The 6,000-nt window shown below is 39.5% G+C and overlaps 1 protein-coding gene across 3 annotated transcripts in view; it reads left to right on the top strand.

Annotated features, from left to right (window-relative positions):
• The first annotated feature begins 1,186 nt into the window (after nucleotides 1-1,186).
• XIAP (X-linked inhibitor of apoptosis) overlaps nucleotides 1,187-6,000 on the top strand; it is a 56,694-nt gene continuing 51,880 nt past the window's right edge. The window contains exons 1-2 of one of the 3 annotated variants that reach the window (XM_033105260.1): nucleotides 1,187-1,356; nucleotides 1,590-1,715. The gene's annotated coding sequence lies outside the window, so the exon portion shown is untranslated. Of the gene's footprint in view, nucleotides 1,357-1,589; nucleotides 1,716-1,797; nucleotides 1,975-1,998; nucleotides 2,185-6,000 lie in introns of those variants that run through there. The other 2 variants (XM_033105267.1, XM_033105275.1) reach the window with 2 other exon arrangements.

Raw genomic sequence — 6,000 nt, 5'->3', positions numbered from 1 at the left:
TATGGTGGTCATGGTAGGCCCTATTGAGAAGGTGACGATTAAGCAGAAACTTTAAGGAGGTGAAAGACAAGCCATGGAAATAACTTATCTGCTCAAGTAATTTTAACATTATCCTGGAGGTTGTACTTCATGTTTTAACTCAGATAGCCATGTGCAGGCTAGATTGTGGGGGCACCAGTCTAGAGACAGAGAGGCCAATTAGGAGACTGCGTAATGATCAGACATGCTTGTAATCAGACAGATCTTGGTTTGAATCACTGTTCCAGCTCCCACACATACTACCTAGAAGTGTGACTTTGGACAAGCTACCTAATCTGTCTAAACATCAGTGTGTTCATCTGTAAAATGGGGATAATGTTACATATTTTATAAGGTTGCCATGGGAATTAAATGAGATACGTATTTGCTTGTGGTTACTATTATTGCAATAAATCAGATGTGAGATTTCCAGAGCTTAACAGTGGGAGAGAATCAGGGGGGATTCTTAGCAAATGCCTAAAGCCCCAAAAGAAGTCTTTCCTCCTTCCAAGGTCCCTTTTCATGAAGGGCAGCATCATTTGAGGATGCAGGTGATACTTATGATCTTCCCCATGAAATGAAACTTTCTAATTCAGAATCTCTTATCTCACTACACTAACCTGTAAGAAAGCCCATTTCTGAAACAAAATTCATCTGTCGGTCTGACAATCCTACAGCATATTTGAAATAAATCCTGTATTTTATGTACACAGATTTCCTTTGTTTCTCTTCTTTCTGCTGTCTTCTCTACTCATTTTCATCTTCCAAATCCCTTCGTGCCCCCACGAAGTGTCTTCCTTTCTTTTTCCTTTCATCCTTCCCTCCTTGGTCACAGATCATATTGTAATCTCAGTTCCCTCGTTTATTAGATGCGTGCTATTGGGATAGTTACCCTCTCTGCATCTCAATTGCCTCTGTAAAATGGGTTTAATAAGAGAATGACTACCTTACAGCAAAGTGCACGTTATATGGCTACCACAATGCCTGGTCTATAGTTTAAGAGCTCAACATGTTCGTTCTCTTGTGTATCTTTTTATACTTTAATCTCTATTCCGCTACTCAACCGCAGAACCCAGCAGGTAAAAACCGTGGGGGGAAAAAAACACCTGGAGGCTAAAAGAGGAAAGGCTTGAGCTGGGGGCGGGGACTGCGTGGTGCCCATGACGCATGCGCGCCCGCTCCGTCAGGTTCTGGTTTCTAGCTCCGGGGTGGGGCTGGGGGTCGGGGACAGAGGGCTTCGTTTGCCCTGACCGCCCCCTTCCCGTCCTGGGTAGTGGCTGGACCTTAGCTGCGTCCCCAGCGGCCTCAGTGCTGACTTTGGGACGTTGGGCCCGAGGAGTAAGTTCGAAAATGGCGGAAGGGGAAGAAGGAGGGGCTTTGCAGGGCTGGAGGCTGGCCTCCGGGCGGGGGTGGCGAGAAGGAGACTGCGGGGGCTCCAAGTGGTGCGGCTTGTGCCGTGAGACGGTCGGACAGCGGCCCGTGCCTCTTTGAGGCCCTCGGGATATCTCCAGGGGATGGGCGGGCTGGTGGGCGCGAGTGAGGGAGAAGAAGGGACTTCCGTTTCCTTTTAGGCCCGGCCGGGCCTCAGAGCGGAGTTGGCATTTCCAGATTGGGGCTTGCACCGCCCCTCCTCCAGAACCCTCCCCTCCGGACCGCGCAGGGTGCCGCAGGCGATCCGGGCGAGCTCTCCTGGCGCGGTAGGTACTGCCCGCTTGGGCTTCCTCCTTCCTTCCCCTCCCTCTTTTTTTTCTCCCCTCCCCTTCCCTCCTTTCCTCTTACTTCCCCTCTCTTCCCTTCCCTTCCCCTCCGCTCCTTCCCCTTGGGCCCCGCGTTACGGGGGGAGGCCGCCCCCCTCTCAGGCGCGGGTGCCCGCCAGGGCTCCAGGCCCAGGTTCCTGGGACTGACGATGGAAGGCGTGGGCGGGTGGGCGCCAACTTGAATCCCGTAACCCCTAAGGTAAATCGAGTCAAAGAACTTTCTCTAAAATGATCAAAGGGACCGTCCTCCCTTGTGATGCATGTGGCATGTATGGATCTGGGTGGAATGCGTGTGGTGAGGGCGTGTGAAGCTGAAAGAATAGTAGGAGCCAAAGAGCTTCCGGAAGAGGAAATTAGCTAGTAATTCTTTCCAACCTTTGCTGGTCTAGTCATCTCCCCAGGATCTTCTGTAAGTAGAACAAAATTCAATCTAACTTTCAGTTTCATTATTTTAACTCCGTAGTGCACTTAATTATTTTCGTTTCGGCAGGAGGGAAAGTGGTTATTGCTGAAACTAAGCCATGGCTGGCCCGCCTCTAAAAAAAGAACGTCAATCAAAGCTTTGTAAAAACCTACCCGATTTTAATAATCTGCTACTTTGCTTTCAAATGTAATTATGTCACTAGTTCTGTCAGAACTGTACCTTGATAGTTAATGAGGCATAGCAATTTACTCTGGTAAGACTGGAGATTACTATAATGTTTCTTTTTTTTTTTTACTTAACATTTGTTACAACCAGTTCAAGAGAACACTTACAGACGGCCATCTTAGAATTATAACATTTTTGATTTGGAAGGGATCTTAGTTCAACCTTGTTATTTTACAAAAGCTGAAACTGAGGCACAGGAAAATTTCATGGCTTGCCTAAAGGTACTCGACTACTTAAATTAGAACCCAGGTTGTCTGGCTCCTTGCTCGCCAGTCTTTCTGCGCAACCACTCCACATAGCCTCCAAGCAACGAACTTCAATGTATTCAGTATAACGTACATTTCTGAAGCCTCTACCACTTTGTGACATACGACTCTGCTACTGCTTTCAATGAATTTAACATGCTTATGAAGCTGCTGCTTGAAACAGTTTCCCCCATCATTCAAGAAGTGGCAACAGTTTAGGTTAAAAAGATTTATACACACAGGCACATATGTATACTTGAATACATTCAGGTAACTTTTTGAAGGATACGTAAAAGGATTTTTTTTTTACATAAGAAAAATGTTAACAGTGGTTACTTATGCAGGGTGAAGAGAGGTGGGAGGCTTTTTACTTTGCACTTCACTTGTGTCCTAATGTACTATTTGAATTTCTTCCATAAGCAAGTATTGAGTTTACAATTAAAAACAAGTTTTAAAGTTCACACACATATATATATATCAGTATAGATAAGTATATATCAATAATATGTGTATATGTATGTATGTACATATATGTATTTATGTATCACTGGTTTGGTTTTTTTGTTTGTATTATGAAATCCAGTGTGGTTCATGTCAGACTAACTGGCAAAGGAGGCTTGATTATTGCATGCTTACGTTTCTTTGGTTTTCTCTTGTTGTGCCTAATGTAAGATGGTAAAAAGTTATATATGTTACTAGTCTTTAAATATTTTTAGAAAATGTGCTATGCTTTTGATTATCATATAACGGAGCAAACTATTAACATTCCGGATATCAAATTTGATACAATGAAAAAATTGAATGTAGAATCTTTCTGGATAAGAATCATTTTTTTAAAAAATTAAAACTGGAAAGGTCCCTGGTGATTAGTAGTTCAGCTTTTTTCTTTCTTTGAATGGGTTAGTTAAGAGTCAAAGAAGAAAAGTTGCCCAGGGTTATATATCTGATTATTAGCAGAGATTGGACTAGGATCTAGGTCCTAGTCCAGTGCCCCTTGTAAATGATACCTGTAATTTTATTGCTTTCTAGTGCATTCGATGACGCCAACTAGGCAGACAAAGTAATGGTGACTAAAGATTAGGACCATTTCAATAGATAAGAATTATTGTAATTAATGTACCATTAATTTGTATAGTGCTTGAAATATTTTAGTAATGTAAATGTTCCCTTTACATTTGTTATAATCATTAATTTTTTTTAGTAAATCCTTTGTTTATATTACAAATACTTAGAGACCCCAAATATGAAACTATATATTTCACTGTTTTTGTTTGGTCTCATATATGAGTTTGGTAGTGCTAACAGGAAATAAAAAAACTATGTTTTATCTAAAATATATATACCTATATATACATTTAGATATATCTAAATGTATATATATCTATATATAGGTATACCTATATATATCTATTATACCTATATATATCTATATATAGGTATACATATATATATAGATATAGATAGATAGATAGAGCACCTACTGTATTCCAGGCATTGTACTATGTGGTAGGGTTCCAAAGATGAATATGGCAACATAGATGCCCTTGTTCTTTTGAGGCTGGAAGATTATCACGAGCTGTCAATTCTCAAACTTAATTTCTGGTCTAATGTGGTAATAGTATATAAAATGTAATCTATAGCACTGTTTAACGTCATTGTGTGAACAGATTTGAGGAGACAAAAACAGTGGTAAAATAAGTTGATACTGAATTGAACAGATGTTAGTTTTGTATCATACAGCTTATGTGGTACAGTGGGAAAAGCTCTGGATTGGATTCCTGCGTTCTTGTCTTGGCTTTGTTTCCAATCAGCTGTAGAATTGTGAGCAAGTCACTAAGCCTCAGTGCCTCCATATTTTTTTCATAACTTTTTGATATATTTATTCCATTTTATTCAAAACAAAAAGTATTTGGAATGTCATATATTATAAAAGGGAATAAGTATAACCCGCATTCTTTTATATTTACTTTTTTCATTTAGGATCATTTTGTATATAGATTGTTTTAATCCTTTTTCTCTCATTCAACATTCTGTATTGAACATTTCCTATGTCATGAAGTATTTCAAAATATAGTTTTTATTAGGCATATTATTCTGTGCCCCATTTCCTTCATCTGTAGAATAACAGGTTTGAGCTAGTTGATTCAAATTTCAAAACCCATTATAATATTCTTTTTTAAACTGATTATCTCAGATTTTACCAAGGAAAAAAGTCCCATATAACAATCCCAAATATGTTTTGAATAAATATTTTAAGTAAAGGGACAAGACATTAAATGTAGTCCTTAATTTATGGTTTATACGGACAATTAAATTCGCGAACTCATCCTGGGAAAAGTGCTCCATACCTCATTGCTGAATATCACCATGGTCACCTCTGAAGTACTCCCCTTGCGAAGCTATGCACTGACACCAGTGCCTAGTCCACCCTTCAAAGCAATTTTGGAACTCTTTTTCTGGAGTTCCATCAGAGTTGTCATCGTATTACCCTTGATGTCCTGAATGTCATCAAAATGTCTTCCTTTCAATATTTCCTTTACTTGGAGTAAAGAAAGAAATCATTGGGGGCCATATCAGGTGAGTAGGATGGGTGTTCCAATACAGTTATTTGTTTACTGCTTAAAAACTCCCTCACAGACAATGCCGCATGAGCTGGTACGTTGTCGTGATGCAAGAGCCATGAATTATGGGCAAAAAGTTCAGGTCGTCTAACTTTTTCACGCAGCCTTTTCAGCATTTCCAAATAGTAAACTGGGTTAACTATTTGTCCAGTTGGTACAAATTCATAATGAATAATCCCTCTGATATCAAAAAAGGTTAACAACGTTATTGCAACAAGTTCATGAACTTAATTATCAGACCTTGTACTTTCATTTATTTTTAAATTTCTCATGCTAAATTTTTGAATTTTAATTTGTTGGAGGTGCAAGTGATACATGTATCATTACTGTGTAAACAGCTAATCTAGTTAGTTTAATTTTGTAGGGCGGGTATATAATAGGTTAAGAGAGTGAAACTGGCCTTCTGAGTTTGAGATTCTGGGATTATAGCACAGAGGAGAATTTATGGAAGCTCAGAAAAGTTCAATAACTTGCCTAACGTCCAAATAGCTATTAAGTTGCAGAGATAGGATTTGAATCCAGATTTCTCTGATTCCAGTATTCATGCTTTCCTTCCATTGCATGATGTATTTCAAAAGATAAAGATCTCTTAAACATATTTCTTGATGGTATTGCTTTGATCAAAATTAACCAATTTGGTATCTTTGAATAAATTGAGGAGCTAGGGTGAGAAATGTCGAGGTAGCACTTAGGAAAATAATTTTCATCCT

This window comes from Rhinolophus ferrumequinum, chromosome X, assembly GCF_004115265.2.
Source record: "Rhinolophus ferrumequinum isolate MPI-CBG mRhiFer1 chromosome X, mRhiFer1_v1.p, whole genome shotgun sequence".
NCBI classification, from domain to species: Eukaryota; Metazoa; Chordata; class Mammalia; order Chiroptera; family Rhinolophidae; genus Rhinolophus; species Rhinolophus ferrumequinum.
Note: the sequence above shows the minus strand (reverse complement) of the source record. Positions and strands in the feature narration are given on the sequence as shown.